We start from the raw sequence: 18,040 nt of genomic DNA, 5'->3' as shown, positions 1-18,040 counted from the left end.
TAGAAGTGCTGTCCGGCCTACCGCATTTGAAATACACGAATGGTTATTCGAAGACTTAAAGATACCGGAAGAAATCGTAGACACCTTTCAATTGGACTTTGTTCAGTATTGCTTGTTCTTGAAATTTACGTCTGGAGACATGTGTGAAAAATTTGTTGCTAAATTTGGTGGCAGTCGCCGTTTTAAACATGCCGATGGTAGTATTAGTAATGTGCAAATTGTGGCGTCAGGGTTTGGACTTCGAACTGTCCGTGTTTTTAATGTACCACCTGAATGCCCTGATCAAGTTTTATCTCGTGCCTTGTCGCGGTTTGGTGACGTTCTGAACATTACGATGGAGAAATGGTCTAGTGCATACCGTTATAAAGTTGCTAGTGGTGTCCGTAGTGTACGGATGGACCTGAAACAACATATTCCTTCCTACTTTGTAATCGGTGGGGTTCGTGTACAGATTTCATATATCGGGCAACCGCCGACATGTGCCGTATGTCATTCCACGGAACATTTAAGGGGTGCCTGCCCTCGACGGCGGCCTGTTCAGTTACCGCGCCAAGATGTTGTGGGTGGTGGCGATAACTTTGTGCCCCTTATGAGTGAGATTTTTTTTTTTTTTAAAATATATCTCTTTATTCATCATTAATATTTATACAAAAGAACCCACTACCTTAGTGATTAGTGGGTCGTAGCTAATCTATATATAATACATATTCAGCAGCTAATTCACAATGTTATTGTATATTACGCTATGTTAGTTATTGAAGCTACAGACAGAATAAGATAATGGGCAGACTACAGCTAAAATCTACTTACTTAATATTTCCTACTGGTTAATTTCTAACTGCCTGCAGCGTTACAGGTGTGTCAGCATAAATATAAACCTACTACTGTGGCCTTGCTCATCGAGCTAATCCCGATGAGCGTGCCCCTGACACTGGGCTGGCCAGGACTGTTTGTCGCTGCAGGTTCCTAACTTAGTATCTATATCTAAAGCTACAACTATTACTAACCTACGTCAATTCCGGTGCTTTGATCTTCATTCGGGAACCCCCATCCCCCTAGTCCTGCACGTGGCGGATTGCAACTCATGAAGTCGACCAGTCCACGTACAGGCGGTATAGGATGAGGGTAATTGTCGCGTTCGGTAAAATGTCACTAATCGTGAACTACCCTCATGTATCCCCTAGTGGGACACATTGGTAAATGTCCTAAACGTGTAAATCACTCAGATATGCCGTTAATACTTTCCGTGAAACCTCGTCTGCCAATTTGTTTAAAGTTTCGAAAGTTTCTTTTTGTCTTAATAGGTCGTATGTATTATTGTGCGGAAGTTGTTGTCTCAGCGTCATTGCTACATCATCGAAAAGGGGGCACTCATAAACCACATGGTCGGGAGTGCCCTCCGAAGCACCACAGTCACACTCGGGTGTAGCCTTTTTCCCAAACCGACACAAGTATGTCGGGTAGGGCCCATGACCAGTGAGAAAGTGTATTAAACCCCGCGTTGGCTCAAAGTACTTTATCCCCAACCTTTCTTTTACGTCTGGCAAGAACTCAAAGGTTCTTCTGCCTGTTTCATCTGTTTCCCAAGACCTTTGCCATAGGTCCTCGCCCTTTCTACGTATTTCTTTCTTATCTATTACCGGTATTCCCATGATGTTTTCTGTTTTCACGTTGTTCCCCTTTTTGACCCAGTACCAAGCCGCTTGTTCACGAATTTTGATATCTAAAGGACAGAGCCCCATTATTACTAAGAGTGCACTTCCTGGAGAAGTTCTATACGCCCCTATGGATCTTAGAAGCATGTTTCTCTGTACTCTTCTCACTGCCATGGCAGGCATCACCCTTGTGAGCCTATGTGCCCAGACTCCCGATCCGTAACCCACTACTGATGCTAATATACTGTTATGATACAACTTGATTAGGTGAGGTGGAAGATGAAATCGTTTATGACCGATTGATATGAGATTGTTTAATAATTGTAATGCTTTTTGGGATACGGACTCAATGTGCTTTCCAAAGTTCCACCTTTCATCGATGATGACGCCTAGGTAGCGAGTCTCTTGTCGTCTTATTACTGGTGAGCCTCCTATTCTGACTGTAGGGTTCCTCGCCAGCTGTCCTTTCAGTAATAAGTAAGTCGATTTGGTCGGTGAGATCGTCATCTTAGTATTTGTGCACCACAGTTGTAATTCGGTCATCGCTCTGTCTATTTTTGGTTCGATGCCTTCGCGGCTTCGGCCGCCGACCAGCAAGAGGAGGTCATCCGCGTAGGCTATCACCTCTAGCACATCTTCACTCTGTTCTAATTTGTCCAAAAGTGGTTCCATATGGATGTCCCAGAACAGGGGACCTAGTACGGAGCCCTGGGGACATCCTTTAGTTATGGATTTTCCTACACTGCCGCTAGGGGATGATAGCCAGACCTCCCGCCCTTCACAATAGCTCCTCAGGCAACCATATAGCGACCCTGGACACTCTTTCTTCCGCAAGCAGGAGAAGAGCGAAGGCCACCACAGGTTGTCAAAGGCGCCACTGATGTCAACCATGATGCCAACAACGTACTTGTATGGGGTAGAGTCGCAGACCTCGGCCGCCAGAGCGATCGCATCAGTTGCCGATCTGCCCGGCTTGAAGCCGAACTGCCTGCCACTCATCCCACACAACACTCGGTGTGCAGTCAATCTGTCAGCTAGCAGTTTCTCAAATAATTTCCCAAGGATGTTCAATAGGCAAATTGGCCTATACGACTTAACATCCGCTGGGTCCTTGTTGGGTCCCTTTTTTATTATAACAACATTTGCCTCTTTCCAGATTTTCGGAAATTTTTCTTGTCTTAGGCATTCATTGTATAACTGGGTTAATGGTGCCACCAGTTGAGGTGCCAGGAACTGCACCACCTCCGCCACAATGCCGTCTGGGCCGGGGGCTTTTCCAGTTTTCATTGCTTTAATATGGCCAGCCACCTCCTCCTCAGAGAAGGGGTAGACCGCTCTGTCGTTATCAACTCTGTCCATATCTTGGTTTCGTAGCTGGGACTGTCCCTCTGTGTCGCTGGCCTCATCGTCATCAGGCAGCAGGGACCGGAGAAGAACCTCGGCAGTCTCCTGCCAAGACTCTGTCATCCCATCCCCGCGTCTAACTGTTGATAACATCATTGGGGACCGGATCTTTTCCCTCACTAATTTATAGGGTATTCCCCATGGGTCCATGGCCAGCTGGTCCATCACAAACCTTTCCCAGCTACGTAGCCTGACTTCTTTTAGTTCTTTTTGAAATTCGTCTTTTGCCTCCCGGTATAGCTGTAACCATCGCTGTTTTTCCCACCAGACGACACTGCGCTGGTAGTGCCTCCTCAGCCTTCTGACAGACTGACGCATTTCCTGAAGTTCAGCTGACCATGGTGACGGGGAGGCCGCCATGGCTCTCCTCCTGGTTGGAACAGCTGCCTTGACCGCTCTGGTTATTGCGTCTACCAGTTCTTCGGCCCGCTTGTCTATGTCCAGGTCCTGTCGTGCTTCACCTTCAGGCAATGGAGGTATGTCGCACTCTCTCGCTAGTCTCTCCCAGTCCGCTCTCTTGAAGTTCAGTTGCAACTCCCACCCTGTGGCCCAGTGACAGCCTCCGTTTCCTAAGCTGAACATTATTAGATTATGGTCGCTTGTTGTCGCATTCTCCTTTACTTCCCAATTCTGAATGATGTTAGCAGAATTTGGTGTAACTAACGTTACATCTATATTAGTGCCGCGCCCCCCTCCCGCTGCATAAGTGGGAGGGTTGCCAGGTCTATTTGCAACCACAAGTTGCAGAGCCATAATCATTTCCTCTACTTTTTCTCCATTTTCATCTCTTGTGCCACTGTACCACAGGGGGGATTTTGCATTTATATCTGCTGTTATTATCAGCTTGCGACCTCGCAACGCCGTGGCTACTCTGGTCAGGTGATCCAGATGTTGTTCGATATTATCCCCGTATTGGAAATACATGTTTATAAAAGTTATAATTCCCATGGGAGCCTGTACCTCCACGACGTTGCAATGAGTGGTGGAAAATTGTTCAAGTGTTGTTGCTCGTATGGACTGATTGGTAATGACAATTGCCGCTTTGGGGGCTTCCCCGTTACAAGCTATCTGCCATGTAGCGGCTGCAAATGAGAGTTTTCCAGCTTGAGAGTACGGCTCCTGCAAGCAGAGTACGTCAAGCCTCTTCTCCTCCACCTCTCTTCGGAGCTCCTGCATCACGAGTCTGCTGTTATGCGTATTCAACTGTCCAACAGTTAGTTTTGTCATTATGGGAAGTAAGTATGTAATCTGTCATCAGGCCATGTCTTGCTCCAATCAAAGGCGATTCGACCATGAGCTAGGACTGATTGAGTATAGATGTCATTCAAGTCAAATTTCTCCCCACGTCTGTCGAACACTTTCTTAAGTAAGTCCCGCAGGGCCCCGAAGTCGGTGGGAAGATTCACTGACTTTAATTGTATCCTGTCCACAGCCTCCATTACCGAGAAGGTGACCTTTCTTCCGTCTTCGTGTCCTACCCGGACCACATGTCGTAAGGCAGTGGTCAGGATAGCCGGCTGCTCCAATCTTGCCAATTGCATGGTGAATTCTAAATTGGGATACACCCTGATCGGATCTACAGGCGGTAGCCTGATTACTGGAGTTTCTGCCTCAGTTGGGTTGGTGCTGGTGACTGTACTTTCTTGAAGAGGTTTTTTTGTTTGTTCAACTTTTTGTGCAGGGGCCCGGGAGGCCGCTACCACTACAGGATGCTTCTGCCGTTGGATGTTGTTGTTCGGCCTTTCTCCCCGATTTAGGGGAGGGGGAGCTGTGTTTCTGTCCGGAGGATCGGTTTGTATGCCTCTGTCCACCATAAAGGGATCTGTTTGTATTTCCTTCTCAACTGTTGTGATGCATAAGGTGCCCGAAAGCGACCTTAGAAATTCTTTAAATTTATTAGCTCTCACAGCATCCCTCCTTCTCTTACTCGGGGACTTGTGTTTGAGCATCCTGTTAGCTGTGCTCTGCTCAGCCATAGTCGATTCTTGAGATCAGGCGTTGTTCAAGCATCCGGTAAGTGGGGCAGTTCCGTCCCGTGGCACCACAGGATTTCTTCCCCCGATTTTTACACGGAATGCAGACCCCTGTCGTTCTGCATTCCTTGCGGTTGTGACCACTTTCACCGCATCTGGAGCAAGCCGACCCCCTGGTACAGTGCCTCAGAATGTGGTCCAGGTCGCCGCAGTTGTGGCAGCGAGGTACCACGATATAATCCCTTGTGTTAATGGCATGAAAGCCTACATATAATCTGCCCATTGATCTTATTTTTTTCCATAATTGTGCCGAGACCTCGGCCACGTGATGTACCACATCGCGATCTCGAGGTCCTGTTTTGAACTTCAGCTTAAAAGAATTTTTAAATTCTTGCTCATTGATATCTTCAAAATTCTGTGATCTAACTGTTTCATGAAGCTCCTCATTGGTCATAATCGTGGGCACATCGTATAATATTATTAAAGGGTTTCTTTTTCTGGGGGGTTCGCACTTAACAACTGCATTTAGTTTTTGATTGTTTAAGAGTTTCTCCTTGTCCTCCTCACTAGCGACTTCCACAATAACTGAGTTTCTACTGGGTTTTACTCTTTTGATTTTGATCTTATCCTTCACTGGGTCTACAGTTTTAGTTAGCAGCTCCTGTATTTTCTTAACGCTCGTATCTTGGCCAGGCAGGGTCCTCAAGAAGACTGCCGTGTCTGACCGTTTAGCGACTTTTTCTATTGTGTCCCTTGTTGAGGTCTGTTTAGCTGGCGCCTGTGCAGCCACAGCCGCCCAAGTCTTACTAGGTTGTTTTCTTAGTCTTTCATTTTCTTTTGTTAATTCCAATACGCGGCCTTCCAGTCTTGCATGAGCTATGGCCCATGCCGATAGCTCATTTCTGATCGTATTAAGAGCCGCTTGACTAATTTTACCATTCTTAACATTTTGCTCTAAGAGCATGGTAATTCTTGCGTGTCTTTGTACTACGCTCTCATCATCTGCCTGTCCCATCCCGTCCTGTGGTGAGGGTACAGACATCATAGAAGCCCGTAAAGGCGCACTCGTATCACTCGCTTCGGTTTCAGCCATCTTGGTAACGAGTGATAAAAAGGTTATGAGTGAGATTGTAGCAGGAACGTCCTTTACCGGTCCGACCGACCGACCGACCGTGCGACCGTCGGCCGTTGCTTCTCTCGAAGACAGGTCCGTCGCGGAACATAATAACACGACTGTCGGGCAGGAGGAAATGGAGGTTGTCCAGGACCCGCCTGCCCCGACCGACCGGGTTGATGACGAACGGGACGTACGCCCTGTTAACACTGATGCCGTTCAATCGGGATCGGTGGAGGCAACAGACGCTTCTTTACCCCCGCCGCCCGTCCCGGTGCCAACTTCTGCCGAAACTGTAACGCCTTCAGCGGAAAGTAAAAAGCAACGCCGCCAGCGGGGCAAGGGTAAACAGGTCAGGGATCCGAACCCGGCCGCCCTCGCGAATCCGCCAGCCACGGAGAGTGGCAGTGAAAGTGAGCCAATGTCACAGGGTTCCTCCCGTAATAGCAGCCCCGCCAGGACAGAGAAGATTCGAGCACACACTGCACACTTGAAACAATTTCTCAGTGCCGGGAAGGAACAGGACATTGCTGCTGCAAAGCGTAAATTAGAACAGGCCAGTGAGCAGTTACCACAGCGCCCGCGCAAACATTCTGTGCCGTCACAGCCGGCCGTAACATCGCGCGGCGGCCAGGCGGAAGCCACCCAGTCGTCGGGGGACGCACGACCACCCCCGCCACCTGACAGTCACAGCCCGTGGTGGCAGCAGCAGGAGGACGAGGGGGGCCAGTAGACGTGTGCGAAGACCCACATCGTTGTCATGAGTCCACCTACATTGCGCTTGACCTGGAAACTACTGTGTCTTGTACTGCGTCCAGTGTATTGTCGTGCCATGTTTTTGTAGAATTGCTACTAACCACTATAGTGTTTTAAGACCTACTGAATTTTCCATTTTTACGCCAGCTGCTGTTCGTTTAAGTATAAGTCCGGCATTTTATCACTTCGTTGGTGTTTTTCCTCTTGCTCTGTATTGTCCATCTGCTTAAAATGTCAACGCACCCACGACCAACGAGTATGTTTTCTGTTTTGACATTAAACGTTGCCGGTATCTCAGCGGGGCACAAGGTCGCAGCTTTTCAAGACGTTTTGTTTCATGGAAATTTTAGTATTGCCCTTCTTCAAGAAGTATCCAGTGACGTTTTTAGCAATATCCCAGGCTATGATGTTGTTTACAATCTGAATAGTGATAATAATTGTGGCACTGCGATTTTATATAAGTCGTCTTTAGAACCTACGGACATCCAACTTCTCCCAAATGGTCGTGTCTTAGCGTGTGTGATTGAGGGAGTTCAATTTGTCAACGTCTATGTGCCCTCGGGGACTGATCAAAAACGCACACGCGCTCGTTTTTTTACCACGGACATATGCCCCTTTTTGGCTACGGCTCGCCCTATCATATTGGGTGGTGATTTTAATTGTGTTGTTGCCTCTGCTGACCAATACCCCACCCCCACTAAATGTGCTGAACTGATTACCCTTTTAAATGCAGTGGACTTGCGTGATACGTGGCGTCACTACCATCCCGTTATGACGCAGTATACGCACTTTTCTACTGGAGGGGCGAGTAGAATTGATAGGATCTACGTTTCACGGGAACTCACAGACGCTTTATGCGCAGTCGAAGTACTGCCTGTGGCCATGAGTGATCACTGTGGCTATGTGTGTGTTTTGCGGTTGCAGTGCTGTCGCACGAAATCTCTTCCGGCATATTGGCAATTAAATACCGGCCATCTGGGTGCCGAAGGGCTCCGTGCGGAGATACGTGTAGCATGGCAGCAGTGTTTAGCAAAGTTCCACACTTACGGATCCTGCATCGAGTGGTGGGTGGCGCATGCCAAACCGATTTTGCGGACGGCGGCGCAGTTATATAGTCGAGAAGCGAGTTACTGGCACAGGCGTACGTTCGCATTTTATCAGCAGTGCTTACAGGATGCTATCACTGCACCTGTTGGCCCCGATGCCAACATTAGACTCCGCTTGAGCAAAATTAAAACCCAGATTCTGAGGCTGCACCGGGAACGGTCGAGAGGTTTAACGATTCGGAGCCGTCCGTTATGCCACATCGATGACGAGGAGCCGTCGCTCTATCATCTCGCCAGGGAGAAGAAACAGGCTCGCAAAAAGTACGTTGCTGCGCTAGAAACTGATGGGGGGATTGTCTTATCGCAGCGGCACGAAATTGTACGCCATATCTCCGACTATTATACTTCGCTCTTTCACGACACTACCGTGGACGGAGAGGCCACGAGACTTTTATTACATGACGTAGTCGACTGCATGTCCGAACCTGACCGTGAAGAGCTGGTTGCAGAGGTGTCTAATCAGGACGTGTTACAGATCTTGAAAGCCAGTGCAACGGGCAAGTCGCCTGGACCCGACGGTCTCCCTACAGAATTTTATATTACTTTCTGGGATATTGTAGGGGACAAGTTCACGGTACTTGTGAACGAAGTGCTTCGCGGCTTCGTCATCCCGAGTCAGTTTCTCGAAGGGCACATTGTTCTTATCCCCAAAAAACGGGGTCCGTGTCGTGTCACCGATCTGCGGCCGATTACGTTGCTGAATGCTGATTACAAGTTGGCGGCCAGATGTGTTGCAGCGAAGTTACAGGCAGTCATGGACAAAGTCATCTGCCCGTTTCAATCCTGTGGCGTTAAGAGGCGGACCATTTTCAATGCAGCGTCTACCTATCGTGACATCATCGCTTACTCCGCCGTCCATCGGCTTTCAGCCGGTGTTCTTTCTCTGGACTTTGCCAACGCGTTTGACAGGATGAGCCACGATTATTTGATGCATGTTATGGACAGGATGGGCTTTGGCCTCCGCTTCATTTGCGTGATTCGCCATTTCCTGACAGGGGCCAGTTCGGTGGTGACAATAAATGGATGGAGAACACCACCTATAGTTCTTCGTAGGTCGGTGCGACAGGGCTGTCCCTTATCTATGTACCTTTTTGTCATTGCTTTGGACCCACTGCTGCGTGCGCTTGACCGCACGATAGGCGGCGTGGATATTCATCTTGCCACTGTGAAATGTCTCGCTTATGCTGATGACGTAGGTGTTTTTATCGGCGACGACGACGATTTTCATCACATCCGGCCCTTACTGAGGAGGTATGAACGTGCGTCGGGTGCCTTGATAAATCCAAGGAAGACCGTAATGATTCCTTTAGGAAATTGTGAAGTGGATCCCGATCAGACTTGGTTTCGCGTAGCCCGTCACCACATTATCTTGGGCCTTGACGTTACTGCTAACCCCCAACAGATGCGGGCGCGCACCTGGCGCCGGCTGCTCAATCATGTCAAAGGCCTTTGTAAGACTTACGCCAGCCGACGCCTCACCCTCCTCCAGAAGGTCGACCTCATTAACAGCGCCGTGTATTCCAAGGCCTGGTACGTGGCACAACTCCTGGACGTTCCACGACCACTCGCCCGATCATTTTCGCAGGCCGCTTACTGGCTCCTGTGGCGCCACGAAATCTTCAAGGTTCGGGCGGCAACGTGCGTCCTCGACACCACCTTCGGAGGACTCGGCCTCGTCGACTTTTCCAGGAAGTGTTCGGCGCTGCTGGTGCACCGCATGGCCACCTTGCAAGCTAACAGCCCGGATGGAACGGCGGCGGCCATGCTCGTCGCTTACCGGCCGCCCTCCGAGAGCGCACCGGTGTCCGTGGTGGGCATCCCGTATCAACTCGGCTACGTCAGAGCTTACTACCTGCAGCGGAGCTACGTACTGGAAACGGCGCTGGACAGGAACAGGAATGTTCGCCGACTGTATGCGGCAATGGTGGGGAGGCCACCCCCTCACAAGCTCGCTCTTCGTTTCCCCGCGACCGACTGGCGGCAAGTGTGGCTGAATATTCATCACTCCGTGTTGCCCTCCGGCGTTCGGTCCCAGTGGTATAAACTGGTCAACAATACGGTGGCCACTAACCAACGTCTCTCGGACATCCGCCTGCTGCCGTCTGCCAACTGTGGTGCATGCGGCGTTCCAGACACACGGGAGCATCGCTTTCAATGTCGCCTCGTGTCGGCCATCTGGGAACTGTGTAGGGTCATGGTGGCTCTGATCAACAGGACGACACCCTCGCACGTGACTCTCAATGATGTTCTTGCGCCAGGGTTTAAACCCTTCCCTCGCGCGAAGCACAATACTATGGTGTGGCTCTTAGGTCACACAGTCTTCGCCATTCTGGATTGCCAAGTCCAGGACGTATACACATATTTAGCATACTTGTGGGATGCACATTCCCGTGTACAGCGGCTGACACATTATAACGAACTTTTTGCCAATTTTCTGTGTGCGGCGTTAAAACATGGTTACGCGAAGATGTTCAATAATTGATACATTGCAAACTCCATTTCAGACTGAAGAGCCTATCTCTTATTTTTCGTTTTTTTTTTTCCATCATTTTTGTTTGGATTTGACCAGATGGTTTTGATGGATCTGTGAGACAATTATGCGCTAAAGAAGAAGATTATCTTTTATTTACTTTTCTTTTGACTTATGGCAGTGGTGCATTTCGTTTTCCACATGGAAGTGACAGTATTATTTTAATTCCCATTTACTACCTTCTTCTTATGATCTTAGGAGTGAGTTTTTAGTTTGTCTTCTCCACGCGCATCCTTTTCTCCGAGAATGGACATGGAAATTAATTGTGTGTTTTTTGTATAAGAAGGAACTCTCCTAAGACTTTTAGTTACTCGTCGTCTGTGGCATCTTTTAGGATGGATCTTTTCTTTTGCCATTTTCATTGTTTGAAGAGGAACATTGTCTTTTATTGTGCATTTCATTGATGGACGGAAGATTAGAGTTTGATGAAGAATTTTCATTTCTTTTTTGATTTTCACGATCTGATCCACGAGAGCAAGCCGTCGGCGACGAGCGTATACCACAACAGATTTGATAGCTTTGAAGCTCGCCGATGAAGGCATATTTGGGTGAGAGCAGAGAGGGCTATAAGGGGAGTTGGGAGGCCCTAAAAAAAAAAAAAATAAAAAAAAAAAAGTGGTAGAATGCTCGCCTGCCACGCGGGCGGCCCGGGTTCGATTCCCGGCCGATGCATCATTTTGCTTTTCCCGCGATAATGCTGCCGCGTGGCTTGCGCGCTTGAGATGCACGATCCACAAGAATGTATAGCTGGATTCCCTTGAGAAGAACCGAGAACGCAGCACTCGCGGGTCCCCACTAGGACGCTCGCATCATGTTCTACAGACTAGCGTCGGCCTGGCCTCACAAGTTGCTGTGTCCCGGTGCCTCCGAGGCACTGAACTTTAACGACAAGGAGTGCTGCCTATCGTTGCAACAGCTGCAGCAACACCGCAATCAACTGGGCCGGCAGTGCACGTGTAGCAACAGAACACGTTATCCAGGAAGTACAGTGTCTCTACGTCTAATATTGGGTACGGTATTTAGGCAGTTTCCAGGACAAGCAGTTCACCCGTGCCTCGGTAGCGCAGTAGGCAGCGCGTAAGTCTCATAATCTTAAGGTCGTGAGTTCGATCCTCACCCGGGGCATTTAATTTTCTGTGACTGATGCTGGTGCTGTTGCTAGGGCGCCAACGTATTTCTTGTTTGTTATCCACAACGTTTCAACGCTTCAGCGGGAGAATGTTTACTTCCTGTTATTGCTACTTACTGCTTCCCTTTTCCTCTTCTCCCAGCAGAGCACGAAGCCAAAAGCACTGCTCTGCGACGTTTGAGGTGCGCGCCTTGCCAGTCAGTATGTGTAAAGATGCTCGCAAAGAGAGAGGGGCGCCGACGCGGCCCTCGACACGAAATGCGACAAGCGACCGTACGAACGGTCGAATGAAACGGCCACATCCGGTGTGGTCTAGTGGCTAGGATACCTGGCTTTCACCCAGGAGGCCCGGGTTCGATTCCCGGTACCGGAACGGAATTTTTTCCACACGAATCGTGACAAGTTTGAGCTGTCCGAGCGGCCGTTTCCCGTCCTGCTCGCAATATAGCTACTGTTTCGTGACCGTCAGCAGAATATAGACTAGGGAAGCAGACACACGACGCCCATAGAAATGGTGTATGGCTTCATGCCACCCGTTTCCAGCGTAGGGCTGAGCAACTGCGTCTGCCGAGGCCCGTTAGCCCAGTTGGTTAGGGCGTCGTGCTAATAACGCGAAGGTCGTGGGTTCGATCCCCCCACGGGCCACTACTCTTTTACTACTGCGAAAAGGCAGCGCCGATTTCAGCTGGCGAGTGTGATGACCAAAAGATCATCACCCTGCGTGGAAGTTGACAGAGGATCCGAACCCGACTCGTCGGGAAGCACTACAGCATTCACTCGGCAATGGCCATAATATCTTGAATACACTGGTTCTCAACCGATAAAGAGAAAATGAAAGAAAATGTCCGATTGCCGATGCGTAACAACTTTGGCCCTGGTCAGTACTTGGGCGGGTGAGCGCATGGGAACACAGGGCACTATTGGCAGTTTTACTTCCTATTTTTGTTTCTCCTTTGACTGATTCGGTCAGGGAAACGCCACCGTGAAATGAAGGGGGCGTGCTGTGTGTCCATCGCCTCGCCTCTCCTTGCCTCTCTCAGTCGTTTCTCGTGCTTGTCGTTTTGATATAGGCCGATTTGAGAGCGTCAGCTCTCGCGTCAGCTGTGCAAAGTCGAGACAAGTCGAGACACACTAAGGGCTGGCGCTTGGAAGGCAACTATGCTGACCATTACACCACCACCGCACAAGCGAGCGCCCCGCCTCCGCGCTGTGTCGGCTTCCCGCCTGTCGGCAGCGGCCGAAGGTGATCGTACCCGGCAGGCGCATTTCGAGGCAGGCTAGGGGAGCACATCCAGACGCATTCGGACAGCGTATCCGCGCACATTTCGCATCCTTTGGCAAGAGTCGGCGCCGGCGACGCAAGAGTACGCAGAGGACCGCGTTCTGGCGGCATTTTTAAGCAGTGCAGTGCAGGATTCAGCGTCTGCAGCACCTTCTCCACAGAATGCTACGGCGCTTGACGGCAGTCCCACTTTCCCTTGAGACATCTGCTCGGGAAGCAGCGTGAAGTTACCGCTGGCCCGAGCATCGGTGGTTCAGTGGTAGAATGCTCGCCTGCCACGCGGGCGGCCCGGGTTCGATTCCCGGCCGATGTATCATTTTGCTTTTCCCGCGATAATGCTGCCGCGTGGCTTGCGCGCTTGAGATGCACGATCCACAAGAATGTATAGCTGGATTCCCTTGAGAAGAACCGAGAACGCAGCACTCGCGGGTCCCCACTAGGACGCTCGCATCATGTTCTACAGACTAGCGTCGGCCTGGCCTCACAAGTTGCTGTGTCCCGGTGCCTCCGAGGCACTGAACTTTAACGACAAGGAGTGCTGCCTATCGTTGCAACAGCTGCAGCAACACCGCAATCAACTGGGCCGGCAGTGCACGTGTAGCAACAGAACACGTTATCCAGGAAGTACAGTGTCTCTACGTCTAATATTGGGTACGGTATTTAGGCAGTTTCCAGGACAAGCAGTTCACCCGTGCCTCGGTAGCGCAGTAGGCAGCGCGTAAGTCTCATAATCTTAAGGTCGTGAGTTCGATCCTCACCCGGGGCATTTAATTTTCTGTGACTGATGCTGGTGCTGTTGCTAGGGCGCCAACGTATTTCTTGTTTGTTATCCACAACGTTTCAACGCTTCAGCGGGAGAATGTTTACTTCCTGTTATTGCTACTTACTGCTTCCCTTTTCCTCTTCTCCCAGCAGAGCACGAAGCCAAAAGCACTGCTCTGCGACGTTTGAGGTGCGCGCCTTGCCAGTCAGTATGTGTAAAGATGCTCGCAAAGAGAGAGGGGCGCCGACGCGGCCCTCGACACGAAATGCGACAAGCGACCGTACGAACGGTCGAATGAAACGGCCACATCCGGTGTGGTCTAGTGGCTAGGATACCTGGCTTTCACCCAGGAGGCCCGGGTTCGATTCCCGGTACCGGAACGGAATTTTTTCCACACGAATCGTGACAAGTTTGAGCTGTCCGAGCGGCCGTTTCCCGTCCTGCTCGCAATATAGCTACTGTTTCGTGACCGTCAGCAGAATATAGACTAGGGAGGCAGACACACGACGCCCATAGAAATGGTGTATGGCTTCATGCCACCCGTTTCCAGCGTAGGGCTGAGCAACTGCGTCTGCCGAGGCCCGTTAGCTCAGTTGGTTAGAGCGTCGTGCTAATAACGCGAAGGTCGTGGGTTCGATCCCCCCACGGGCCACTACTCTTTTACTACTGCGAAAAGGCAGCGCCGATTTCAGCTGGCGAGTGTGATGACCAAAAGATCATCACCCTGCGTGGAAGTTGACAGAGGATCCGAACCCGACTCGTCGGGAAGCACTACAGCATTCACTCGGCAATGGCCATAATATCTTGAATACACTGGTTCTCAACCGATAAAGAGAAAATGAAAGAAAATGTCCGATTGCCGATGCGTAACAACTTTGGCCCTGGTCAGTACTTGGGCGGGTGAGCGCATGGGAACACAGGGCACTATTGGCAGTTTTACTTCCTATTTTTGTTTCTCCTTTGACTGATTCGGTCAGGGAAACGCCACCGTGAAATGAAGGGGGCGTGCTGTGTGTCCATCGCCTCGCCTCTCCTTGCCTCTCTCAGTCGTTTCTCGTGCTTGTCGTTTTGATATAGGCCGATTTGAGAGCGTCAGCTCTCGCGTCAGCTGAGCAAAGTCGAGACAAGTCGAGACACACTAAGGGCTGGCGCTTGGAAGGCAACTATGCTGACCATTACACCACCACCGCACAAGCGAGCGCCCCGCCTCCGCGCTGTGTCGGCTTCCCGCCTGTCGGCAGCGGCCGAAGGTGATCGTACCCGGCAGGCGCATTTCGAGGCAGGCTAGGGGAGCACATCCAGACGCATTCGGACAGCGTATCCGCGCACATTTCGCATCCTTTGGCAAGAGTCGGCGCCGGCGACGCAAGAGTACGCAGAGGACCGCGTTCTGGCGGCATTTTTAAGCAGTGCAGTGCAGGATTCAGCGTCTGCAGCACCTTCTCCACAGAATGCTACGGCGCTTGACGGCAGTCCCACTTTCCCTTGAGACATCTGCTCGGGAAGCAGCGTGAAGTTACCGCTGGCCCGAGCATCGGTGGTTCAGTGGTAGAATGCTCGCCTGCCACGCGGGCGGCCCGGGTTCGATTCCCGGCCGATGTATCATTTTGCTTTTCCCGCGATAATGCTGCCGCGTGGCTTGCGCGCTTGAGATGCACGATCCACAAGAATGTATAGCTGGATTCCCTTGAGAAGAACCGAGAACGCAGCACTCGCGGGTCCCCACTAGGACGCTCGCATCATGTTCTACAGACTAGCGTCGGCCTGGCCTCACAAGTTGCTGTGTCCCGGTGCCTCCGAGGCACTGAACTTTAACGACAAGGAGTGCTGCCTATCGTTGCAACAGCTGCAGCAACACCGCAATCAACTGGGCCGGCAGTGCACGTGTAGCAACAGAACACGTTATCCAGGAAGTACAGTGTCTCTACGTCTAATATTGGGTACGGTATTTAGGCAGTTTCCAGGACAAGCAGTTCACCCGTGCCTCGGTAGCGCAGTAGGCAGCGCGTAAGTCTCATAATCTTAAGGTCGTGAGTTCGATCCTCACCCGGGGCATTTAATTTTCTGTGACTGATGCTGGTGCTGTTGCTAGGGCGCCAACGTATTTCTTGTTTGTTATCCACAACGTTTCAACGCTTCAGCGGGAGAATGTTTACTTCCTGTTATTGCTACTTACTGCTTCCCTTTTCTTCTTCTCCCAGCAGAGCACGAAGCCAAAAGCACTGCTCTGCGACGTTTGAGGTGCGCGCCTTGCCAGTCAGTATGTGTAAAGATGCTCGCAAAGAGAGAGGGGCGCCGACGCGGCCCTCGACACGAAATGCGACAAGCGACCGTACGAACGGTCGAATGAAACGGCCACATCCGGTGTGGTCTAGTGGCTAGGATACCTGGCTTTCACCCAGGAGGCCCGGGTTCGATTCCCGGTACCGGAACGGAATTTTTTCCACACGAATCGTGACAAGTTTGAGCTGTCCGAGCGGCCGTTTCCCGTCCTGCTCGCAATATAGCTACTGTTTCGTGACCGTCAGCAGAATATAGACTAGGGAGGCAGACACACGACGCCCATAGAAATGGTGTATGGCTTCATGCCACCCGTTTCCAGCGTAGGGCTGAGCAACTGCGTCTGCCGAGGCCCGTTAGCTCAGTTGGTTAGAGCGTCGTGCTAATAACGCGAAGGTTGTGGGTTCGATCCCCCCACGGGCCACTACTCTTTTACTACTGCGAAAAGGCAGCGCCGATTTCAGCTGGCGAGTGTGATGACCAAAAGATCATCACCCTGCGTGGAAGTTGACAGAGGATCCGAACCCGACTCGTCGGGAAGCACTACAGCATTCACTCGGCAATGGCCATAATATCTTGAATACACTGGTTCTCAACCGATAAAGAGAAAATGAAAGAAAATGTCCGATTGCCGATGCGTAACAACTTTGGCCCTGGTCAGTACTTGGGCGGGTGAGCGCATGGGAACACAGGGCACTATTGGCAGTTTTACTTCCTATTTTTGTTTCTCCTTTGACTGATTCGGTCAGGGAAACGCCACCGTGAAATGAAGGGGGCGTGCTGTGTGTCCATCGCCTCGCCTCTCCTTGCCTCTCTCAGTCGTTTCTCGTGCTTGTCGTTTTGATATAGGCCGATTTGAGAGCGTCAGCTCTCGCGTCAGCTGAGCAAAGTCGAGACAAGTCGAGACACACTAAGGGCTGGCGCTTGGAAGGCAACTATGCTGACCATTACACCACCACCGCACAAGCGAGCGCCCCGCCTCCGCGCTGTGTCGGCTTCCCGCCTGTCGGCAGCGGCCGAAGGTGATCGTACCCGGCAGGCGCATTTCGAGGCAGGCTAGGGGAGCACATCCAGACGCATTCGGACAGCGTATCCGCGCACATTTCGCATCCTTTGGCAAGAGTCGGCGCCGGCGACGCAAGAGTACGCAGAGGACCGCGTTCTGGCGGCATTTTTAAGCAGTGCAGTGCAGGATTCAGCGTCTGCAGCACCTTCTCCACAGAATGCTACGGCGCTTGACGGCAGTCCCACTTTCCCTTGAGACATCTGCTCGGGAAGCAGCGTGAAGTTACCGCTGGCCCGAGCATCGGTGGTTCAGTGGTAGAATGCTCGCCTGCCACGCGGGCGGCCCGGGTTCGATTCCCGGCCGATGTATCATTTTGCTTTTCCCGCGATAATGCTGCCGCGTGGCTTGCGCGCTTGAGATGCACGATCCACAAGAATGTATAGCTGGATTCCCTTGAGAAGAACCGAGAACGCAGCACTCGCGGGTCCCCACTAGGACGCTCGCATCATGTTCTACAGACTAGCGTCGGCCTGGCCTCACAAGTTGCTGTGTCCCGGTGCCTCCGAGGCACTGAACTTTAACGACAAGGAGTGCTGCCTATCGTTGCAACAGCTGCAGCAACACCGCAATCAACTGGGCCGGCAGTGCACGTGTAGCAACAGAACACGTTATCCAGGAAGTACAGTGTCTCTACGTCTAATATTGGGTACGGTATTTAGGCAGTTTCCAGGACAAGCAGTTCACCCGTGCCTCGGTAGCGCAGTAGGCAGCGCGTAAGTCTCATAATCTTAAGGTCGTGAGTTCGATCCTCACCCGGGGCATTTAATTTTCTGTGACTGATGCTGGTGCTGTTGCTAGGGCGCCAACGTATTTCTTGTTTGTTATCCACAACGTTTCAACGCTTCAGCGGGAGAATGTTTACTTCCTGTTATTGCTACTTACTGCTTCCCTTTTCCTCTTCTCCCAGCAGAGCACGAAGCCAAAAGCACTGCTCTGCGACGTTTGAGGTGCGCGCCTTGCCAGTCAGTATGTGTAAAGATGC

The 18,040-nt window shown here is 51.0% G+C and overlaps 13 non-coding genes across 13 annotated transcripts; all 13 read left to right on the top strand.

Moving 5' to 3' along the window:
- Nucleotides 1–11,590: 11,590 nt before the first annotated feature.
- Trnam-cau (transfer RNA methionine (anticodon CAU)) lies at nucleotides 11,591–11,663 on the top strand. The gene has a single exon. It is a non-coding gene; the product is annotated as a tRNA-Met (tRNA).
- Nucleotides 11,664–11,968: 305 nt separating this feature from the next.
- Nucleotides 11,969–12,040, top strand: Trnae-uuc (transfer RNA glutamic acid (anticodon UUC)). Its single transcript has one exon. It is a non-coding gene; the product is annotated as a tRNA-Glu (tRNA).
- A 198-nt stretch (nucleotides 12,041–12,238) lies between these two features.
- On the top strand, nucleotides 12,239–12,312 carry Trnai-aau (transfer RNA isoleucine (anticodon AAU)). Its single transcript has one exon. It is a non-coding gene; the product is annotated as a tRNA-Ile (tRNA).
- An 879-nt stretch (nucleotides 12,313–13,191) lies between these two features.
- Trnag-gcc (transfer RNA glycine (anticodon GCC)) lies at nucleotides 13,192–13,262 on the top strand. Its single transcript has one exon. It is a non-coding gene; the product is annotated as a tRNA-Gly (tRNA).
- Nucleotides 13,263–13,642: 380 nt separating this feature from the next.
- Trnam-cau (transfer RNA methionine (anticodon CAU)) lies at nucleotides 13,643–13,715 on the top strand. Its single transcript has one exon. It is a non-coding gene; the product is annotated as a tRNA-Met (tRNA).
- Nucleotides 13,716–14,020: 305 nt separating this feature from the next.
- Trnae-uuc (transfer RNA glutamic acid (anticodon UUC)) lies at nucleotides 14,021–14,092 on the top strand. Its single transcript has one exon. It is a non-coding gene; the product is annotated as a tRNA-Glu (tRNA).
- Nucleotides 14,093–14,290: 198 nt separating this feature from the next.
- On the top strand, nucleotides 14,291–14,364 carry Trnai-aau (transfer RNA isoleucine (anticodon AAU)). Its single transcript has one exon. It is a non-coding gene; the product is annotated as a tRNA-Ile (tRNA).
- Nucleotides 14,365–15,243: 879 nt separating this feature from the next.
- On the top strand, nucleotides 15,244–15,314 carry Trnag-gcc (transfer RNA glycine (anticodon GCC)). The gene has a single exon. It is a non-coding gene; the product is annotated as a tRNA-Gly (tRNA).
- A 380-nt stretch (nucleotides 15,315–15,694) lies between these two features.
- Nucleotides 15,695–15,767, top strand: Trnam-cau (transfer RNA methionine (anticodon CAU)). The gene has a single exon. It is a non-coding gene; the product is annotated as a tRNA-Met (tRNA).
- Nucleotides 15,768–16,072: 305 nt separating this feature from the next.
- Nucleotides 16,073–16,144, top strand: Trnae-uuc (transfer RNA glutamic acid (anticodon UUC)). The gene has a single exon. It is a non-coding gene; the product is annotated as a tRNA-Glu (tRNA).
- A 198-nt stretch (nucleotides 16,145–16,342) lies between these two features.
- On the top strand, nucleotides 16,343–16,416 carry Trnai-aau (transfer RNA isoleucine (anticodon AAU)). Its single transcript has one exon. It is a non-coding gene; the product is annotated as a tRNA-Ile (tRNA).
- An 879-nt stretch (nucleotides 16,417–17,295) lies between these two features.
- Nucleotides 17,296–17,366, top strand: Trnag-gcc (transfer RNA glycine (anticodon GCC)). Its single transcript has one exon. It is a non-coding gene; the product is annotated as a tRNA-Gly (tRNA).
- A 380-nt stretch (nucleotides 17,367–17,746) lies between these two features.
- Trnam-cau (transfer RNA methionine (anticodon CAU)) lies at nucleotides 17,747–17,819 on the top strand. The gene has a single exon. It is a non-coding gene; the product is annotated as a tRNA-Met (tRNA).
- The last annotated feature ends 221 nt before the right edge of the window (nucleotides 17,820–18,040 follow it).

This window comes from Schistocerca serialis, chromosome 2 (assembly GCF_023864345.2).
Source record: "Schistocerca serialis cubense isolate TAMUIC-IGC-003099 chromosome 2, iqSchSeri2.2, whole genome shotgun sequence".
Classification (NCBI taxonomy): domain Eukaryota; kingdom Metazoa; phylum Arthropoda; class Insecta; order Orthoptera; family Acrididae; genus Schistocerca; species Schistocerca serialis.
Note: the sequence above shows the minus strand (reverse complement) of the source record. Positions and strands in the feature narration are given on the sequence as shown.